This window comes from Dermacentor andersoni, chromosome 3 (assembly GCF_023375885.2).
Source record: "Dermacentor andersoni chromosome 3, qqDerAnde1_hic_scaffold, whole genome shotgun sequence".
NCBI classification, from domain to species: Eukaryota; Metazoa; Arthropoda; class Arachnida; order Ixodida; family Ixodidae; genus Dermacentor; species Dermacentor andersoni.
Window position 1 is genome coordinate 102,836,424 of NC_092816.1, and position 22,855 is coordinate 102,859,278.

At 44.0% G+C, this 22,855-nt stretch overlaps 1 protein-coding gene across 2 annotated transcripts in view; it reads right to left on the minus strand.

Moving 5' to 3' along the window:
* The window catches only part of LOC126541402 (nose resistant to fluoxetine protein 6-like), a 42,093-nt gene extending 41,277 nt beyond the window's left edge, over positions 1 to 816 (minus strand). Inside the window, exon 1 of one of the 2 annotated variants that reach the window (XM_050188169.3) lies at positions 583 to 812. The gene's annotated coding sequence lies outside the window, so the exon portion shown is untranslated. Of the gene's footprint in view, positions 1 to 582 lie in introns of both variants that reach the window. The other variant, XM_055076218.2, reaches the window with a different exon arrangement.
* Between the last annotated feature and the right edge of the window lie 22,039 nt (positions 817 to 22,855).

Below are 22,855 nucleotides of genomic sequence, written 5' to 3' on the forward strand. Positions count from 1 at the left end.
GTGTCATGAAATTGCTTCATTATGCGCTGCAGATGCTTGTTGCAGGACACCGAATCTGGGTCTCGCGAGTTTGGTATCCCGAATAAAATTATTCAAAATATTTTGGAAACTATGACACCGATATACGCAACCCCACAAGATACGCAAAGTCGACTTAAATGCCTCATCCTAAACAGTTGAGGCCACCGATGACACTTGCTTACGTGCTGGAAATTCACCAGAACAAAATGTGATGCCAGGATCGAGAGATGCGAGAGCCCGTAAAGCAACCTCGCCACATCGAGCTAAGCCGTTGTTTGCACGCAGGCAACGGCGGCTGCTTCACCCAGCTTTCGTGCACGGCAATACGCAGTAACAAGGTTTCTCTCAGAAATCCATCAAGCAAAAAAAAAAGGAGAAAAGGGATGAAAAACTAGTCAAGACACTACTCGTGGTACGATCAGGCTCCTGTATACATCCAAACCTATAGCTGGTTGCAAATGGTGCAACGCGCAATTCTGTAGTCTCAACAGTGTGCATATGAGGTCACTGCTAGCCGTACGAGTCGCATCCAAATCCACAAGAGAGCGAACAGGCACTTACTATCAAGTGCCACGACCAAGTAGGCACCCGTATGCCGATGGCTTTCAGACGTTCATCGTGAAGCTCGGTAGGTGGGTGCCGGAAAGTGGTCCACGCAGAAATACACTTGAGAAAGACTACACGCCAACTGATGTGTTTGCGATGATCACGTATGTTTTACAACAGCACGTACGAGCAACGAATTGCCTGTCCTGTGTTGCTTTCGTCCTTCGTCTGTTGTTCGTACGCCCTGTGTAGCGTACGCACTCACTGCAGAGGTCGCTTTGCCCAGGATGGCAATCCAGCTCCGCCCCGTGAGTCTACTAAAAAAGTACTGAGGGACGCTGCGGCGCGTTGACCCTTGAATGGTGCCATTTAGGAGCGTACAAGTGAGGACGGAGTCATAAAGTTGTCATCACGCCACAATGCCGTACGCACTTAACAAACCATAAAGCGATCAAGAAAGAGACAACAACCACTTCGTGCTGTCCCTTTCTTCAAGTCCCGTGTTTTCTTGTGGTAACTTCCCAGAATCAAGGAAAGAGAGTAGTAAACGCAGAGGCGAGAAATGACCCGCCACATTTTAAGTGTGTCAGCGATTGGTGCTCTAACCTTCGTGCGTTTTGCCAGTTCGTAACAACGGTTGTCGCAGCGTATGTTGCGACAACCGTTGTTACGCAACAGTTGTCGCAACGTATGTTGCGACAACAGTTGAATTTCAAGGTCAGCTAAATTGATCGGTCCATGTGCCCTTAGATAAACATAATATGTGAGAAAGAACAAAGAACTGGCGCCACTTTGTGGACCAAACTTCCCTGCTGTATTAGCTGGTTCGCTAGGCTAGCATTGTCTGCAGCGTAAGCAATGTCTGCATGCTGATATATCCGGCCATCTGTTTGTTCTATATGGGAACTGTAGGCGAAACATATGAATACCTAGTCCACTGTTCTTGTGTATGCTCAGCCTGGCATGGTACGACTGGCGCCGTCGGGTGACCTTCACTGCCATGCAGCTATAGCGAGCAAACGTAGTCATTAACAAAATAAAAAGAAACTTTATAACCGTTTCTATGGCTAAATTCCGCACGTTTTGCCGACCAGGAGAACACAGTTGCAGAAACCAGGCGATAAAGCCATGTGTCATGTTTTAATGTTCTGCGATGTTCCAGCGCTGTTCAGAAGAAAAAGCTAAGAAAATTGGGTAGGCTGCATTGGGCTGGAGCCGCAGTGGATTAGGTGCAACGTCTTCTGCGTGCTCGGAGGGTGTCCGCGCACTAAGGTATAGAAATGGCGTGACAAAATGCGCAACTTTACGCATTGAACAGCTTGCATGATTAACTTAGGATGCAATTGGGGCGGGGGGGGGGGGGGGGGGTCGTTGAGTCTAACCTTGCAATCGTGTTCGTATTCGACCCACCATGATCCAAGGCGGTGGGCGCGAATGGACATCCCTCTGTCTTGTTGCTGGAGTCTCTCCACGCTATTTTTGTATCCTGTGTGTTGAACGTGCGTGTAGTATAACTGAGCATATGGGAAATTTGTACAAGACATTGCGCCTCTTGTCGGCCTTTGAACTCCTCTTGAACAGAGATTTGAGATTGTTGGATTATACCTACAATGGCTGAGTGAGCTTTGTGAAAGCAGGCCGCTCCTGCACAAGTCGACAGACTTACTGCCAAAGCTATGGTTTTCTGAAGGACCCAGCGAGTAGCTAAATTTATTTCCGATTGTATCACGCGTGGCGTGACGATGGCGCCATCTGTGCAAGCGAGCGATGCATAATCGAGCCATTGCTTTAATCTTCTACAACACAATACTTATGACAAGCGCCTAGATATTACGGTTGGAAAGATATGAGTGACAATAGTATTACGTTCAAGACATGCGGTTTGTCCTCTGTATCATTCTAGCACCATATTACTGTATGTTAGCGCATAGCGAATTTCTTATATGGTATTTTTTGTATATGTATTCGTGTATGTATTCTAATTATTGTGTAATCTTCGAGTGTCCTCTCCCCCCTTACACAATGCCTCTAGGGGCCTGTAAGGTATTTTTAAGAAATAAAAAATAAATAAATGTGGTTTTCACAAGCGAACCCCCAGGCTAACCGATATGAAAGACGTTTCGCATGAAAAGACAGCGCCACGTCAGCCACGTTCGTTGCTATGTTCAGACTTATGCACTCACGCAATCCAAGGTGTTATAATAAAGGGAAGCTTTCGCTATGACGCCGATACGCCATCGAAGCACCTATGTATTTGAAACGTTTACACTGTTTTACTCTACGTGAGGAACCATTAGTGACTTGATTGTGATGGCGCGTACTTTACGAACGCCTGTTGAATCCTTATGGTAGTGTAGGGCAGTGCGAATATTCGAAATTTCGAATACAAATAAAGCAAAGTGTTATTTTTTTCGCATGTGATTAAAAAATATCCTATTCGAAGATGTGGCATGTTTGTTTCGTTGGAACACTATAAGTTGCAACAAAAGTTCCTGTAGTACACAGATACCTAGATGTAAATGGTGGCTTGTGTGGATAATCTTGAGGCTGAAAAACCAACGGCTGTGGCGAAGACAACGAAGTTACCGGCCAACCACTTGCAGGAGATTATTTATGCCAACCGTTACGAGCACGTCTCGCCTTGGCAGAATATGACTTTGCTGTCTTTAGTTAGACAACAGAAGTTATTATTTGGCATAGCTCACCTTATTTGAATTATTTCAAGGTGATGCGTGGTGCGGCAGTATTCCCTATCCAGGTCGTTGTTGCTGAAAACGTTGCGGCCATCCTCATCCTACTCGGCTGCCTTTTACATATGGCGAGCTACGGCACCTCATGCACGCTCGTGCTGCGAGCTGCAAGCTCACATCAGCTGGATTCCAGGCCATCAGGGCATGACAGGAAATGACGCAGCAAGTGCCACGGCCCGCGAGTATACTAGCCGGGCTTTCCTGTCATCCCACAGCAGGCCGGCCCCCAACGTTGATGACATCGCTCTAATGTACTCCGAGATTCTGCAGCAACACCGACTGAGCAGAATCTCGTAGCCTTCACCACACAATAATGTGAGCAAAGAGGAAGAAGCCATCCTCCGCCGCACACAGACTAACACTTACTTACACGGAATAATCATGCAACACACTCTATCCTACGCACTAGTCGTACACATGCACCCACTGCGACGTCCCAGGCTCCCAGCAACGCATGGTCCAGGATTGCCCACTGCGTGACATATCCACAGAACCAACCTCACAAGCTCCACAAGGCGACTACCAAGAAGAACGCCTTCTGCAAGCACAAGAAGAGCACCCGAACTCACCGCACGTCTATACCACGACTGAAACGTGGGAGGCCAAGCTTTCCTCTGAACACCTGGACGACCAACGCAGTCTCGTCGCCTGGGCCAAGCAGGCAGCCCAAGCAAGAGGAAGGACTAGGACGAGACGAGTGCAGATACACAGCGCTGTGTATGTCCACTCGTCTCGTCCTAGTCCTTTGCGCTGTTGTAAGAGAATGTCACACCAACTTGCCCAAGCTTCAACAAGCCAGAGGGTTCCTGGAATAACGAATCCTGCCAGCTAGGATGAACCAGACGCCGGCCCCAGATTACCATTTCCGAAAATAAGTTTATTTATGTCCCTCACTGTCTTTCTCTTTCAATTCTCTTTCAGCATCGACACAGAGATTTTCTTCAAAAGTAAGCCGTTTTATCTCTTGCTCGACGCTCTGGATGCATTTGTGAGTGCGGCAAACATAGACGATAAACGAGAACAAAGGGGGTTAACCGAGAGGTACGATTTTTATTACTCATAGAAGAAGCCAACAAACACTGACACCAATGACAACATAGGGGAAATTACTAGTGTTAAATGAATGAAATAAAGAAACGATAAAAAATGGATATGTAAGCGGATGAAAAAGCAACTTGCCGCAGCAGGGGAACGATCCCACAACCTTCGCATTTCGCGTGCGATGCTCTACGAATTGAGCTATCACGGCGCCATTTGCCCATCCACCTTCTTGGGTATTTATGTTTGCTAGTAGAACCATGAAAGTGTTAGTGAGCGCCACCACTCACAGACCTTCACGGTGGATGTAGACCATGCTTTTTCCTGCAGGCGTCACGAGAACGTGATTTTTTTGGGTGAAAGGAACCGGTCAGTAAACCCGCACATGCTACCTGAAGGTATCAATGTTGCCGGAAACATAGACGATGACATTCATAGTGTGACTGTGCCGAAAACCAGTGAATATACAGGTGAAAAGGCACGGGATTATGACAACACCTCTTTCATGCATGTTCCAGCTTTTGACAGTGCAGACGTTCTTGAGAATTTATGAATCACCGCTCCGACATCCCCAAACGATATTTATTTCAGACCCTGCGTTGCTTTTCGTAGTTAACTGGCTGCGATTACAAACTCTGCAAATTACATCCGTGCAAAAGCCACTTGATTACTTGGACGTGCGCATACGCGATGTACTTCCCATTCCCGACAGAGGTCTTACCATGGATATTCAATTCGATGAGATTTTTCCTAATAATGCAAAATTACTTCCACATCGTATTCTAGGCAGTATATTACAATATCATCTGAAGAACCTTCAAACAAACATTGTAACTGAGACAGATGCTTCACAATGGGAAGAAAAGTCACGTGCAGGAGTATTTCCCCCGATTCTTGATCGGACATTTTCTCTTCGGCCGCCAGATTTCATAGCGATATCTTTAGCTGAATTCATGGCAGTGGTGCTGGCATTACGCAAATTAGGACCATCGATTACGTCAGCCAGGATAATCACTGATTCGCTATCATTGTGCTCATCCCTTACTGCTTCTCGTGAATATCGCGTAATGAGGACGTTTCATTCATTGGTACCTGGGTACTTCAGAAGCGTGCGTGTGATTTGGGTGCCTCGCCATAAAGGACTAATTATAAATGAAATTGCAGATTCTCTAGCCAAGGCATCGATAAGCGGCACGATTCTCTCTTTTTGCCCCTGTGACTGCTCATCTTACTTCTGCTAGATTTCGCAGGAGTGTCCTCATGCAGACATTAGCATACTCCATAATTAACAAATCTGTGGATTACCATCTTCTATAGCCTTGGCACAGAGATTTTTGCCAAACACGGAAAATTGAAGTGCCCATCATGAGAACTCATGTACACAGGTCTGGTGTGGTCCCTTCACCATTTTGCTCATTCTGTAGCGAAGCGGAGACAACAGACCATTTCTTCTTGTCTTTCAGGCCTTTTTCTGTTATAAGCAAACGACTACTCCGAATCCCGCTTCGCAATATTGGCCTAAATTTATCAGTGCATGTGACCATATCTTCTAGAGCCTCCATTATGGGGTTCAGTCACAGAAATGTTTGCTGAGCATTCCAAAATTACCTAATTGCATCCATGTTAGACTGATCGTCCTCCTTCCCCACCATAGCTTTCTTTTATTTATTATTAGATTTTTTTATACACGGCTTTCTTCCGATTCTTTTTTCCCCCACACAAAATGTTTACATTTTCAGCTGTAACGTTCAAATTGTTAACTCCCTCGTTTTTTTTTATACACCTGGTTTTCCTACCCGATTCATGGCCAATACCCCACTGTGGGTATGGGCTCAGGACAAGAACAGCCGGTGCTTCTGCCTTGAACGATGTCTGTAGCTAGTGTAGGTAAGAAAATTTGCAAGACTATTCCACCAGAATGGCTTCATTCACATAGCATAATTGAGGGCACCTTAGCCGCAGTCGCGAGGTCGGCATTGCCTCTACCATGCTCGCTGGGTGTTACTATGTGCTTTGTTGGGACATTCATGGCAGATGGTCATGATGACTACCCCCGAAAAAATCTGAGAACGGCTGCAATGTCGATTTTGTCACGCCCGAGCACCATGCAGACGTGAGAAGTACAAGGGCACTTCGTACCTCGAGAATGTGTACTTAAAACATTTCTGAGCAAGGGGTACGAACGCACTATTACCGTGGTCATTTACATCCTATGCGCCCAGTGTACTAAATGTAGTACGCTATCGTAACTTAATAACCAGTAACTATTTTTCGATAATTCTTTGAAGACGAGATATTAGTGTTATTGTTTCATTACTCACACATTTGAGGAAAATTGCACTGGCAGTTTTATCATGGGCTGTAATGGGTTAAAAGAACTACACAAGACTCCTCGAAGCCAGAACGATGAAGTTTGGACAACTTGTTGCTCTAAGTATCATTCTACTGCTGGGTGATGCTGATGACATGTGGATACATTAGCGCAATGTTTTCCTGTATTGCTTTCGGCGGTGGTTGTAGTACTAGCTACGGCCGGTAATTGCATTGTCTGAGCGTCTCTTGCATTATGTAACTGAAGCACGTCGCTAGACATGCTACAAACAGATGTCATCAGGAAACACGAGGAAGAGGCGTGATACTTACTGGCGGGCTGCGATGGATCAATCTTGAAGAACAAAGTGATGTAAACAAGTATTCGGAAGGAATCGCTTCTACAGGTTTTCGAGAAGCCTGATCGTTTAACCACATAAAGTGCAACCTATCAGTTTTGATACACTGAATTTAATACCCAAATATTCTGATTTAGGTGCAGTTGACATAACGCAAAGCCCATAGCAGCGCTTTCGACACCATGGCGTACGTTTCCCCAGGGTGTCGGGGATTCAGCAAACGAATTACTTACCTTATTAATCGCAATTATACTAATTGTAATCAAATTTTATGGCCTTCTTTCTTGTTGTACGAGAGCACATCTCAGTACCCACTAATGAATTTGGAAGCCCACAATGCGGAAGGCCACAAGGCAGAGAAACGTTCATGTTCAAGGGAAAAAAAATTTACGGCGATTCAACCTTTCGTCGATGTCGATGAGGCAGTTTTCTCCAACTCGCTGCTAGTGGGAAGGCGTTGTATGAATCACATTTTTTATTGTGATAGCGGCGATGGAGCGATAAGGTTTCATTGACGTCATCATCATCATCATCGCCATCATGTTATCATCATCATCATAATCCTTATCGCCAATATCTTCATCCCCACCATCATCGTCTCATGCCTGTTGACCCCAGTTGCGCACACCCCATTGCCCCAGTGCTCAGGGTGATTACGTACCCAGAGACACATCTCACACACATCTGACACACCTCTTGCACATCTCGTAAAAGTGTGATAGTTCAGGAAAGGCGAGGGGCGAACAACGTGACGCACCACAGAAGCGCTAAACTCGCAATTTCTCCGAATTCCGCTTTATCTAGGTCCCCGACCATAGTGGAACTTCTTTTAACCCTTCCCCCTGCGCAGGGTAGCCAACCCGAACTACCTCTGGTTAACCTCCCTGCCTTTCTCTGCATTATTTTCTCTCTCTCTCTCTTTAAATGAATCAGCTGACTCACTCGCAGCGTCGCCACTTAATCATCCGGTCTCAAATCTCCTTCCCGATTTCTCTTTAATAACTGGAGCTACATTTAAACGCTTTTCATTAATAAATTGCAATGAATCATCCGCACTTTCCGCGAATGACTTCCGACGTGTGAAACTTCGGTGAAACACGAGCAAATGCCTTTCACGCCAATCCGTAGTGACGTTATCAAGCTTCCGCTGTAGATTTTGCAACCAAAAGTTTTACCTTCATAGATCTGCTTAATCCAAAACTAACTTCTGCTCGTTTAGAGCGCGGCTCTTAGGCGCCCGTTCCTGTTTCGAGCGTCGGCGCTGTCCTACGGCGTAACCGAGCGAACGAGCCCAGCAAAAGAGGAGAGCGAACGCGGAGCGAAATGGGGCGGGATAAAAAATTGGTAACCCCGTCTCTTTGTGAAGAACGACGAGCGGCAAAGCTGTAGTGCGTTTTACCTCAATCCCCCCCCCCCCACACACACGCACACACAATATATATATATATATATATATATATATATATATATATATATTTGTTGTTATTATTATTGTTGTCGTTGTCGTTCTCGTTGAAGGACCCCGACAAGGGATATAACTTTTGAATGTGGACTGATTAATTCTTATTCCTTTATGACGTAGTGACGTGTGCAATTACTGCTGTATGGTAGACGGGGATTCCACAATATTTACAACTCCACTGTAAAGTACTTAATTACGAAAAGTAAATGAAACTCGGCGTAATGTTAGATAGAGATATCTTAGCGGCTAATTGTCATATAATTTGTTGCTGGATAGTTTGGACAAAACAAGAGTTACAGCTGTTTTCTGTAACCATAGTCCCTCCTATTGACAGCAGACGGAAATTCTGTAACGCTTATAACTTCACTGTGAACTAACTAATTACTACAAGTAAACTAAACTCGGCGTAACGATAGAGTCGTCTTAGCGGTCAACTTGAGTGTGAGTTTTTCCAAGCTACCTACATTTGATTGAGGGCTACAGAACATTCGCAACAAACTAGAGAAGAATATTTTTTGTGTATGTGTGTGTCGACGCGTCGATTAAATAGACGCACATCCACCAGTGCCGGATGGTACTATATACTGCTTCGATATAAAGATATGTGAGAGCGAGGAGGCGCAAGGATGAAAGCGGAGAGGAGGGAGCAGCGGAACCATAAGGCGGAAAGCGGAGGAGGGTATGGCGAAGGCGTGAGAAGAAAAGCGTAATGTCGCAGAAGAATTGCGACGACCGCTGTGAGAGGAAGCCAGAGAAGCGCGCTGACGTCTATTCACCGACGGCGTGTGGCGAGCGCATCGCACGATACCATATATGGAAAAACAACGCGCTGCATGAGAGGAGGTCCGTCTGCGGCGGCTGCTGTGAATCGCGTCCACGGGTCACCCACGTGTTGCCTGTCGTGATCTCCAGATTAGTCGTGTCCCGCTTCGCACCGTTAGCAACGTGCCGCACGAGACAGATTGTGCGCGCCAGCCAATATATCGCGAAATGGAAACACGTACATAGCTGCGCTCAAATTGCGCATTAGGCCGTATAGTAATCGTCGGTGAATTTTTGTAGTGAAAACGAAACTAGTTGACCATTTTTTTATTTCTTCCCGCCCCTTGTCCTCTCTCCGCAGAAAGTTCCTCTTATTTCCAACTGGTAATCTGGGTTCAGCAAGTAGAGCACCAAAATCTTGCTCTTTGGTGCCTGTCAATTAGGCACAAGCCAATCAGTCGATGGTTACTGTTCTGCACAAGTTGATTGAACCGTCCGGAGCTTTAAGCTGGTAGCGTTCCGAGCGTGGGACACTTTATATTTTTTTCATGTTGTTGCCTAAGTTTATGTATATGTCTTCTCAAAATTTGCGTTATCATTTAGTAGCCTACTGCTTAGTTTTAAATGCTTGCCTTTACCCTCGTTGGTATGTTGTCGGGTGGACGTTTCATTCCAGCCAATGTGGTCCATTCCCCTCATGCACGTATATATATATATATATATATATATATATATATATATATATATATATATATATATATACATATATATATATATATATATATATATACATATATATGCGCAGTAAAAGTCAGCTGCCTAAGTAGATGGCTGTGGGTGGTTCAGAGCGTGTATATACATGGAACGAGCGACAGGAGGAACTAGTTTGGTCCGCACCGCGTCGAATGTGCACAACACCCTCTGGAGCTCCCGGCTAGTCTCCACGTTAGCCTCTTGACAGCTGTAATTATCCAAGACCCCCAGCAAGCGCTTACCTTTCTACCAACGTGCATGTTCAGACAGAAGCTACAAAGAATGGAAGAGAGGAGGGGGGAGAGTGGGCAGAGAATGGGTAGAATGGACGCAGACGCAAAACCAGTTCATAATACCCTTGCGCCTGTTCACTCACAGTTCTCTTACAAATACAACGAGGGGGGGATAGGGAAAAGGTGACGTGAGAAGGCAAGGAAACGCAGGATAAACTAAAGGTCAAGGTACGGTACGGTGGGTTTCTGCTATTTCTTAAAAATAAAACCATGCAAATATGTCTAGAGAACAACTTGCGCAGGGCGTGCAGAAGCAGAGCTGCATTAATTGAAGTGCACCGCAGGGTCTAGGCGACACAACTGAGGCAGTGGCACGTCAAATCAACAGTTCTGTGCCCGCCGCGATAGCTTTGCGGCTATGGCATTGCTCAAGGTCACGGATTTGACCAACGCAGCCGCATTTCGACGGGCTGCGTCGCGCTTTTTTATTTAGGGACACGTTAAAGAACACCACGGGGCCAAAATTAATCCGGAGTGAGCCCCTACGACCTGCCTCATAATCCGATTGTGGTTCTTGCACGTACAGCCCCATTATCGAATTCAAGTTTAATGATTTTGCCACGATGCGATGTGCCACGTGAAGCAACGACAATGCTCAACCCTCTCGGAGGTTATGGAATATGGCGCACAACAACGCCTCAAGCAAAGACCTCTCCATTTGCGTTTTGTGTACTACGCTGACAAACAGCAGTGGTGCACACACAGTAACGTTTCACATCAACTCACCACACTTGTGATGGCCAAAACGTTGAAGAAACTAAACATTCGCTTTCAACATCACCGCTAATTACCGCCAATCAAACCAAACAGCACAGGAGGCTTCGCTTTCATCGATTCCTACAGTGCGTGTGATCTGCATTATTTTTTGCTCCGAGTTTGTTTTTTTCCTTAGGCAACCGGCTTCAGCCTCAAATAGCAAGGCACTGCCCTTTGTATCATCGTACAGATTTTCCCTTCTAATTTGTTTGTTCTCATTCTTGTTAATCTCCATGGTCCTTCTTGTTTCCATTTTTTTGCATCCAATTAACTGTCTCTGTTTCTCTCACTTTCGTTCTGCTGACTCTGGTTGTTTAGTTACTGTTTCAATTACCTTGTACTTGCTTGCTAACTTTCTTGACATCTTCCTCCATTCTGTGTCCTCGTTTTTCAAGTACAGATTATTGTGTGCTTTAGCTGCACATTACAGTTTGCAGAACTGAATAATTTGTGGATAATGAGTACGTTCTTCCGCAAGCAGGATAACCGAAAGTGGACGTGGAGGAGCTCGAATGGCGAGACTAGAAATGAAATAGACTTCATACTCTGCGCTAACCGTGTCATCATACAAGATGTGGACGTGTTCGGCAAGGTGCGCTGCAGTGACCATAGGCTGGTAAGATCTCGAATTAGCCTAGACTAAAGGAGGGAATGGAAGAAACTGGTACATAAGAAGCCGATCAATGAATTAGCGCTAAGAGGGCAAATAGAGGAACTCCGAATCAAGCTACAGAACAGGTATACGGCTTTAACTCAGGAAGAGGGCCTTAGTGTTGAAGCAATGAAGGACGATCTTATAGGCATCATTAAACAATGCGCAATGATTAAGCAACGTCAATGTATGAAAGCCTCTAACCCTACAGCAAGAAAAGAAGTGGCAGAACTTTCCAAGTTAATCAACAAGCGTAAGATAGCTGACATAAGGAAGTATAATATGGACATAATTGAGCAAGCTCTCAGGAACAACGGAAGCCTAAAAGCAGTGAAGAAGAAACTAGGAATAGGCAAGAATCAGATATATGCGTTAAGAGACAAAGCCGGCAATATCATTACTAATATGGATAAAATAGTTCCAGTGACTGAGGAGTTCTATAGAGATTTATACTGTACCAGTGCCACCCACGACGATAGTGGAAGAGAGAATAGTCTAGAGGAATTTGACATTCCGCAAGTAACGCTGGAAGCAGTAAAGAAAGCCTTCGGAGCTATGCAAAGGGGGAAGGCAACTGGGAAGGATAAGGATGGTGGGATGGTTGAAGTATGGTGGGCAGATTGTTCTAGAAATGCTGGCAACCCTGTATACGCGATGCCTCATGGCCTTGAGCGTACTAGAATCTTGGAAGAACGCCAACGTAATCTTAATCCATAAAAAATAACACCAAATACTTGAAAAATTATAGACCGATCAGCTTACTGTCCGTTCCCTACAAAGTATTTACTAAGGTAATCGCAAATAGTATCAGGAACACCTTAGACTTTGTCAACCAAAGGGCCAGGCAGGATTACGTAAAGGCTACTCAGCAATAGAGCATATTCACACTATCAATCAGGTGATAGACAAATGTGCGGAATATAACAAACTCTTATATATAGCTTTCATTAATTACGAGAAAGCATTTGATTCAGTCGAAACCACAGCAGTCATGCAGGCATAAAGGAATCAGGGTGTAGACGAGCCGTAAAAATACTGAAAGATATCTGCAGCGGTTCCACAGCCACCGTTGTCCTCCATAAAGAAGCAACAAAATCCCAATAAAAGAGGGCGTCAGACAGGGAGATACGATCTCTCCAATGCTGTTCACAGCGTGTTTACAGGAGGTATTCAGAGCCCTGAATTGGGAAGAATTGGGGATATGTGTTAATGGAGAATACCTTAGTAACTTGCGATTCGCTCATGATATTGCCTTGCTTAGTAACTAAGGGGACCAATTGCAATGCATGCTCACTGACCTGGACAGGAAAAGCAGAAGGGTGGCTATAAAAATGAATCTGCAGAAAACTAAAGTAATGTTTAACAGTCTCGGAATAGAACAGCAGCTTACGATAGCTAGCGAGGCACTTGAAGTGGTAACACATCCACTTACGGCAGGTAGCGACCGCGCATCGGGATCATCACACTGAAATTATCAGAAGAATAAGAACGGGCTGTAGTGGGTTTGGCAGGCATTCTCAGATCATGAACAGCAGGTCGCCATTATCCCCAAAAAAAGTGTAAACAGCTGTGTCTTGCCAGTATTCACCTACGGGGCAGAAACCTGGAGGCTTATGAAAAGGGTTCTACTTAAATTGAGGATGACGCAACGAGCTATGGAAAGAATGATGGGTGTAACGTTAGGGGGGAGGGAGGAAGAAGAGAGCACATTGCGTGAGGGAACAAACGCGAGTTAATGACATCTTAGTTGAAATCAAGAAAAAGAAATGGGCATGGGAAGGGCATGCAATGAGGGGGAAAGATAACCGATGATCACCGAAGAGAAGGGAAGCGTAGCAGGGGGCGGCAGAAAATTAGGTGGGGAAATGAGATTAAGAAGTTTGCAGGGACAACATGGCCACAATTAGCACATGACCGGGGTATTTGGAGAAGTATGGGCGAAGACTTTTCCCTGCAGTGGGTGTAGCCAGGCTGATGACGATGACGATGATACCCACCACCCAGTGGTGTAACTCAGTGGGCCCAGGGGTGCATATATTTAGACAGCACTATCTCCGGTATCCGGCCAAGAAAGAAGTGAGAAAGAGGTATACCCCAATACGGAAAATCGGGGGTAGATCGTCATGAACGACTTAGTTTTTAAAATTTCCACCCACACGAATGAAACAGGATGCTTCAAAGGTGGCCCACACCGGTTTCTCAGAAAGGAAGCTCCTTAGGAAAAGAAATTACCCCGATCAGTAGATCGAACTAAGGACTCTTTCATGTGGTATTTCTCTATGTTTGCATCAATAATCATAATAGTGATAATAATGTGCGTGATCCTTGGGGTCGCCTACAAGGCCGTCATCGTCATGCTTATATGCCAGGCAAGTTGACATCTAAGCTTTTGCCTGTCTATTCTCAATTTTTATTTCACACGTGAATGCGCTCGCGTGTTATACTGACAACGTAACCCGCCTTAAAACGTGGCACCTGACATGCCTATGGCGTACCTTTCTTAATACGTGTAACGTGAGATGTATAACTGTATAGGCCGCAAATGCATTGCTGCAAATCGTCCGAAAATAAAATAACTAAATAGGCAGAGCTATCACGCAGGAACAGTTGGCAGTCAAAATCAAGAAATTTTATCGCTGCATCACCTCCCTCTTAGAAGCCACGAAATGATGTTTCCCTGGATGCATGCCGCGGCATAACTGGCACTGACAGGGTAGATGAATCTTCTTGAACAACACGAAGGGAGTCAGAAATTGTGCTCCGGCCATTTCACTCAGCAGTGCTTCGATCGAACATAGAAAATAGTTCGGCTGCGACCTGAAAGCTTGTCGACAGTGTTTCCCTGCGTTCCTTACGCATCTGCAGAAGCCGGTGAGTGTCGTTGCCTCGTACCGAGTATTAGCGCGGGTATTTCATGCATATTAGGGTAGAGGCGCATGGGCGAATTAGTCGTGGCTATTTCATGCATGCTGAGAGTGGTTCAACACCAAACGGGCTCGTGTAATGCGCTATCTTCCTGTTTTTGATACTGCTCCACGCAGTGCTTGTTGCTCTCGCATGAATGTGAGCATTCGTGGCTGTAATGTTTTACGTCCCAGAGCTCCATGATACCTATAACATTAGCTCCTTTAACGTGCATCCAAATGCTCATGCGCGATCGTTTTCGCTTGCTGCCTCGATCGGAGTAGGGACGCAAAGCGAACCTGTCATTTGCTTAGTGAGCCAGATAGAGAAAATAAAATAAAATAAGAAAACTGGCAATCTACCATGCAATATTAAAACAGGAAATACCATTCATCTGTAACTCAATTTCTATTCTGTGTATGTTTGAGCTCTCTGCCACCAGGTGGATGCACCGTACAAGCAGTTCACGTTTGCGCCTCCGTTTATTCCCTAAAACGCCAAAGTCCGGTCCGCTTGCGTTTACCCGAATACTGGACACGCGAAACACTATTGTGGTATACATCTTATTACGAGAAGCCAAGAAAGACACCAAGTACTACATAGGGGAAATTACTTGTACTCACTAACTGAATTAAAGAAATGATAAATTAATGGCAACGAAAGTGGATGAAAAAACAACTTGCTGCTATTACGAACAACATTTGTTCACCATGAACTTGGAAGAGCTATCGGTGACGCGCACTGTGTGGCCAGTCGCATGGCTCACCCTTCCGGCGTCATATGGTCACCTCACGTCCCTTGGTCAGGGATGCTAAAATTCAGGCAAGTGGCGTGCTGCAATCGGTAGCGATATACACTTTTAAAACCTTATAATCTCATGCTTCACGCGGAGCACTTGAATGTGTCACTTAATGATCAGAACGGCCCGCCCCAACGACTCAATGCATTTGCGCAAGGTCATCAAAATCGTTTCAGGTTACCTTTAATAATTGCAGGTTTAGAAAATATGAAGAGAACAGGAAGGCCGCCTGACGTATACACTATGTCCTATGTCTTGACTCTGTGATTTTCGTGCCTAGGGCAACTACTAATCTACTAATCAATATTACTACTAATGTCTACTAATATACCAATTCCTACTAATCTCTATTGTGGACATGTTTAGTTTCGCCTTGTTCGCGCTGAACCGAAGCACTTCAAGGAGGCCAGTGGTGCCTAAATCGACCGCTGGGCAGATATCTTCACAATTCTAATGAACACCCGCCGTGGTTGCTCAGTGGCTATGGTGTTAGGCTGCTGAGCACAAGGTCGCGGGATCGAATCCCGGCCACGGCGGCCGCATTTCGGTGGGGGCGAAATGCGAAAACACCCGTGTACTTAGATTTAGGTGCACGTTAAAGAACCCCAGGTGGTCGAAATTTCCGGAGTCCTCCACTACGGCGTGCCTCATAATCAGAAAGTGGTTTTGGCACGTAAAACCCCATAATTTAATTTTGTTTCTAATAAAACACGCTCTATCGCTTCCCTACTTTTATCAAAGCAAGCACATGCGTCTTTCTTCGTATACCTCGCTTTATAGGTGCATGTTCAAAGGCATCCTGATCTCGCTTCGAAAAGTAATCAGCTTCCCTTTGAGTTATCATAAATCGTTTCTTTCCCGATTTCGTTTTTTCCTCTTGTGTAGTTACTCATGGCAGGTTTCTCTTCCATTGCCGCCACCCATGAGATTATTTCAGCCTCTCCGACTTTACGCTTGACGTTCATTGCTGGTGTATTGCCCACCCTACAGGCCGCATACTTGCTCTTAAGCTTCCTAGTTCCATCCCATCCCATTCTTTCATTTCAGCATTCATCCTTAAATGTACAAATGCTAGGACAAAGGCAAAAAGCCGCTATTTTGATCGGCTTGACAAAGGCCCCATCCTCAATCAAATTTGGCAGCTGACAGTTTGTGAACTCTATTCATGCAACAATACATTGATACATAAAACATATTTTGAAAAACATTTCGAAGGGCATGATAACATGAGATTTTGAAAACATACACTGTAACCAGCATTTTTTTTACCAGCAATGCACGCCTTCTTCTAATAGAAATTACAGATTTATGTAACGTGGTGAAACAATACATTTCTCGAGGCACATAAGAATATATAAAAGCACTTTTACATACAAGACAAATACAAGATTATTCCATACTTAAGTTACAAGCAAGAAAAGGAAAGGCAAATACAATATACACTATTCACATGCAGTCGCACGGCTAATGAAATATTCCTTCAGAATTCGACGAGAAATAGTCGTAAGATCCATGTTTTCTTTTTCCAGACCGTTCAGCAATACCGATATTCGGCACGGTAGTCTGTCCTTTCCATGATTAGTTCTTGAAAAAGGCACGGCCCGATTTCTCGCTCCCGATCGAATGTCGTACTTGACGTGATGAGGTTTGCTTAGATTACAAAGATCAGTAAATCCCGCGTGGCCTCGTTTTAAGCTTTCTTTATATTTCATAGCAAGATTAAACTGACAATTGTAATGAATGGGGAGAACATGAAACTTAGAAAAGAATGTACTTGGGTATGACTACCGTAACAAATAGAAGCAACATGCTCAATGTTTTTTTTTTGTTTTTTTTTGTAGAAGAGATGATGTCTGAATATTCTTTGTGACGTTGTCCCCCATACAAGACTACAATAATTTGCATGAGAAATAAATATGGTGTTATACAGCAATAGCCGTAGTTTTAACGGAAGAACATCTCGAAGCTTACAAAGCGCACCGCATGCTTTTGCCATACTTGTTGCCACGCGTTCTATGCGTTTGCCCACCTTAAATGCTGATCAAAAATCACTCCCAGTGTTTTCACGTCCGCAGTGACGTCAATTTGTTCTGATTGATATAATATGTTTAGATTACGATTTACATGTTTTTGGGCGGCTACAAAAAGCGCAGTTCTGGTTTATTAGAGTTCATCTGTAAAGAATTTGCTTTGCTCCACCAATACATATTATAAAGGACGGTTTTTGCTAGTTGTGATAAGTTATCAGCATTACATGATTATTAGAAAAGACTGGTGTCGTCTGCGTATATCATATAGTGTGGCAAGTTACTGATGTTTGGTAAGAGGACGCTTTAGCTCGGGCCCAACGCCGATGCGGCCTATTCAAGTACATGTAAAACGCAAAAAACGTTTTTCTGAGATAACCCCTGCGCCAATTTTAACGAAATTTATTGCATTTGAGAGAGAAAGCGAAATTCTAGTGACTGTTGGAAGTGGAATTTAGATTTAGGCTTGAATTTTCTTAAAACGATTTCCAAATATTTGACCGTTTGAAAAATATAAAAGCACGAAGTTTACAAATTCATAGCTCTGCATCAAGAGCTGATATCGCGGTTCTGTAAACGGAATTCATTAGACCATTCAAAGCGGACAAATTGGAAGTGTCATTTTACATTTTACGTGAATTTGTTACGTTGGTTACAAGGGTTTTGCAAAAGTTGTGTTTCCCTATTATTAATTTTTTTTATATTCGTGTGTAACAAACCAATTTTGTCCGCTTTAGATGTACTATTAGATGCAATTCACAGAATTGTATTATCATTTTCAGTTGTTGAGTTGCAGAGTTGTAAACTTGATAGTTTCGTTTTTTGAAAATCTTGGATTTTTGCCAAATTTTAACAAAATATTGACAGCCTAACTCAGAATTTAGAAACCAGCAGTCACTAGATTTAAAGTTTTGCTTTCAAATACAACAAAGCTCGTCAAATTTGGTGAAGTGGTTGCCGAGAAAAACGAATTCTCCTTTTACATGTGTTTAGATAGGAGCACTCGAGCTAAAGCTTCCTCTTAAATCATTTATATAGATGTTGAACAGTATAGGCCCTAATATGCTCCCTTGGGGAACACCAGCTTCCAAATTCAGGGAGTCGGAGTATTCTGTAACTGTAAACGCATTGTTTCCTGTGGGTTAAGTATGACCTTGGAATGTCTAGAGGTAATCCACGGAATCCGTAATGTTCGAGTTTTTTAGTAGAGTAACATGATTGATCCGGTGAAAGGCATTGTAAAAATCGATAAATACATGTAATGTTAATTTTTTTTCTTCCTAGCCATTCAAGATTAAATCCTGCTGTGTTAATAGAACTAATTCAGTCGATCGGTCCCTACGAAGGCCAAATCGATGGGGAGATAACTGATATTTCTCACAAAACTACACAACCCTTTTACAGATAACCTTCTCTAAGCCTTTTGATACGACAGGGAGCACTGACACCAACCGGTAATTTGACATGTCATTTCTGTCCCCTGATTTGAACAGAGCAGTAACCTTTGCCGGTTTCATTTTTGTAGGCAAAACGCCAGTAGACAAGCAAACATTGAATACGTGGGTGAAAGCGGGCACAAAACAGGTCTGTTGCAAATTTAATTGGTTTAACCTGGAGACCATCAATGTCATGTGTCTTACTGTTCTTTAAGGATATCAAAGCAGAGTAAACCTCGGGAGGTGTCGTACGCTCAAAAAGCGCTGTATTTACACTGGGCACACCCAAAACATTGAGAGCATCTATACTGTGAGCGCTCATCACTAAATTTGTAAATTGTTCATTCAGATGATTTGCCAATTCTATACCTTTTAGCTGCTTCACATTCTCTGTGATCTGGAGCTCTTCATAACGACTTCTGTCGCGATTTAGGAGCTTATTCAGCACACGCCAAGCTAGGTCACCTTTGGTATCCGCATCATTAAATAGCTTTTAGAGATACTCTTTTTTTCTATTTCGAAGAAACATAGTTACAAAGTTTCTGTGTTTCTTAAATGCAACAAGATAATCTGGGCTTCTAGACCGCACAAAGTGAGAGCATGATTGTTTCTTTTTTTACGTATTAGCTTTAAACTCATTTTTTAACCAAGGTTTGCGTATCTTTCTAGATGTTTTACCTTTCTTAATTTAAAACAACTAGTGTACGTATTTTTATAATATGCATGAGCGTATCATAGGCCGTATCAGCATCGTTACACTAAAATACTGGTGTCCAGTTTACACTTTGAAGTTGGTTTCAAAAGTCATTCATTGTTCTTGGATTTATTTCCTGCATGACGAAAGATTTTCATTGGTTTCGTCTCGCTTTAAGTGTGTTATTTCGTTTTGAAAACATGTATATCGGCAAGTGATCACCAAGATCGGCGACAACGATACTAGCACCGATTATTTTGCATTGGGCTGTTCGTAATAAATAAGTCGATAAGGGATTCAGAAAGGCTTGTGACTCGAGCGGTTTTTTTGATAACGTTCGCACAACCGAAAGAATCAAGGAGTAAGATCAGATTGCCGGAAACTGTATTCCATTGCAGTAAGTTTACATTACAGTTACCACCTATGATAATGCACAGTCTATTCTGGTAAGCACAACATGGTAATCATTCTAAAAGATTAGAAAGCTTTCGCTATTACCATCAGGTGGTCGATACAAAAAAGCGAAAACATAGGATCCACATTGTACCGTACGGGCTTCGTAGTCTGGTGTGGTTTTTTAGAGATCTGCAATCAAGTCACACGAAAGCCTTTCCGACACCATTTGCATCGCACCTCCGCCACGGCGCTTTGGTCTATTTAGAAAGAAGCTTTGGTATGCGGGCAAGGAAATGGCATCTTCTTAGTTGTACCATGTCTCACTTAGCATTGTTATGTCAAACCTGAACGTGAATTCGTTAAGAAATGCTTGTATTTGATCGTGTTTATTACGGGCAGACTGACCATTAAAGTGCAAAAGGTAAGAGAGTCGGCGTAACCAGGACGAACAAGTTTGCGTGGCACGATCATAGCGAAAGATGCAAAAAGTGTTCGTTGCCAATCGCCACTAGCAAATATTAGCTAGGTTTGCCTCGCATGTAATTTTAACAACACCAGACTGTTTCATTTTTAGCGCGAACACTTTTCCATCCCTCCGCCATACAAAGCGCCATTTCATTTCATTTTTCTTTGCCACAGTCATGCAAAGCATATGCTTCAGTTGAGGGCACAAATGCTCGTTCACGAAGACAGACAGCTTGGAAGAAAAACCGATGTCTTCTGCGGTGATCCCTGCCTTTCGTGCTTTCTTGATCACAGCATCACGTTTCGACCGACGATTGAAAGACACGGCTATGCTCCTATGAGTATCCGAATTCCGCACAGGAACGCGATGGCAGGCACCGATATCTTGCTCAGTTATCGGCACGCCAAGAACTTCCTTAACCTTCTGCAGAACGTCCCCAAGGTTCTCATTCTGGAAGCAAGGGACACCTTTAACCTCAATGTTCCTATTTCTCGAATATTGATCGTATATGACTATCTTTAATGAGTTCTGACACACGTGCTTTCTCAGATTCTCAATTTCTTGCCGCAGAGGCTCTTGTGCTGCCTTTAGGTCGGCATTTTCCTTTCTAAGTGCTTCACATTCTACTTTCAGAGACTCATACTGTTCACTAGTGAATTCTAGACTTTGCCTGAGCTCTCGAAGTTCCTTACGGAACGAACGTTTGAGATCCGCAATTGAGATCCGCAACACATGGCAAACACGCAAAAGTGCGAGCACCTCATACAAAAGCTGGCAGCAGGGCAACAGAGCAGAAAAGCAGACTACAAGCAATGCAAAAAAATAATTTCCAACCTGCAGAATAGATGAAACGTAAGTGTCGGCTCCTGCTCCTGCCTCTGCAGCCAAATGACGGCGAAGGGCCAGCAATGCTCCTTATAAAGGGCTTGCGGAGCAACCGACGTGATGTAGATACACGCGGTTCTCACAATCAGTCGTAGGCAGTCTAGGCAGTCCAGGCAGGCAGCGAAGCAGCCGCTGGGTGCATCGCTGCAGTTCCACTCAAGGTACGATGAAACCGCCCACCGTCTTCATGAAAGTTGTTCAGCGTCTTCAGAATCTGCAGAATAGATGAAAGGTAAGTGTCGGCTCCTGTTGCTGCCTCTGCGGCCAAATAACGGCGAAGGGCCAGCAATGCTCCTTCTAAAGAGCTTGCAGGGTAATCAATGTGACGTAGATCCACGTGGTTCCCGCAATAAGTCGTAGGCAGCATTCCAGGCAGGCAGCAATGCAGCCTATGGGTGCGTCGGTGCAGTTCCACTCAAGGTACGTTGAAACCACCCGCCGTCTTGTTGAAAGTCATTGAGCGTCTGCAGAATCTGCAGAATAGACGAAAGGTTAATGTGAATCAATGTTTTTCCTGTACAAATACCTCAACACTCTCCCAGCCCATTCACATTCTTCTATATTCCTCAGTCGTTCTTTATAACAATTCTATTGTGAGCTTCCCTCTAATGAAAACTTGTCCAGCCTATATCACCGTGCACAGTTTCATTTGTAGTCTTCTCGGGAGCACCCAATGCGAGGCGAACTCTCTCTAGAAGTGTTTCAAGGAAGCGAGCGGCGCACCGCTCCGTGGACTCTGAGATATTTACACACCGGCGTGCGCAAATGACGGACGCCGTCTCCGGTCTGTGCATTCTAGAAAGACTGGAAAAGGGATTTGAGTTTCGCGTAACAGAATTAGGTTTTGTTTTATATTAAAATTTCAATCCGACGGCTATCATGTCTGTACGTTCTGTGTAAGTCATAGTTTACGATGTTTCACGTATTTAACTTTAGAAATTGAATTACTTCAATAAATTAATTTCGTTCGTAAATATTTTTGCCGAAACGACCTCCGACGCCGGTTGTTGGACGCCGACGCGCGACACCGAATTTCTTGCGACACTCGCTCCTGAGGCTCCTTAACGCTACCACGTTAAAATTTGCTCCATTGAAATTTCGCCTGCGTACATACATGCTTTTGCTTAAAAGTATATGCCGTAGAGAAAATCAAAGTATTTTTGCTTGTGTTTTTCTTGTTGTTGTCCAGCATGCAAGACTTGTGGTAGTTGTTACTTCCCATTTCTTATTTTCCCCCACCAAATGTCGTGTATTTCAGTGGCTTAATTAGCTCAACCTTATTTATTGGCGCCTTGATCAACACCAAACGTCTCATATCAGCAAGTCGGTTCGACTTCCATGAAATTAGTAGGTACGGATGTCTAAACACTATCCTAATTACGTGGCCTTTAATTAAACATGCCTTAATTAACCCCACAGGTAGTGCTGACGCTTCTTCTGCGCCTAGGCTGCACGCTTTCTTATAAAAAAATGATGCTCTAAATCGCCCTAATCCACCAAAGGTCGTGGGTCTTAATTAAATTCACCTTAACACCAGGGCAGTGGG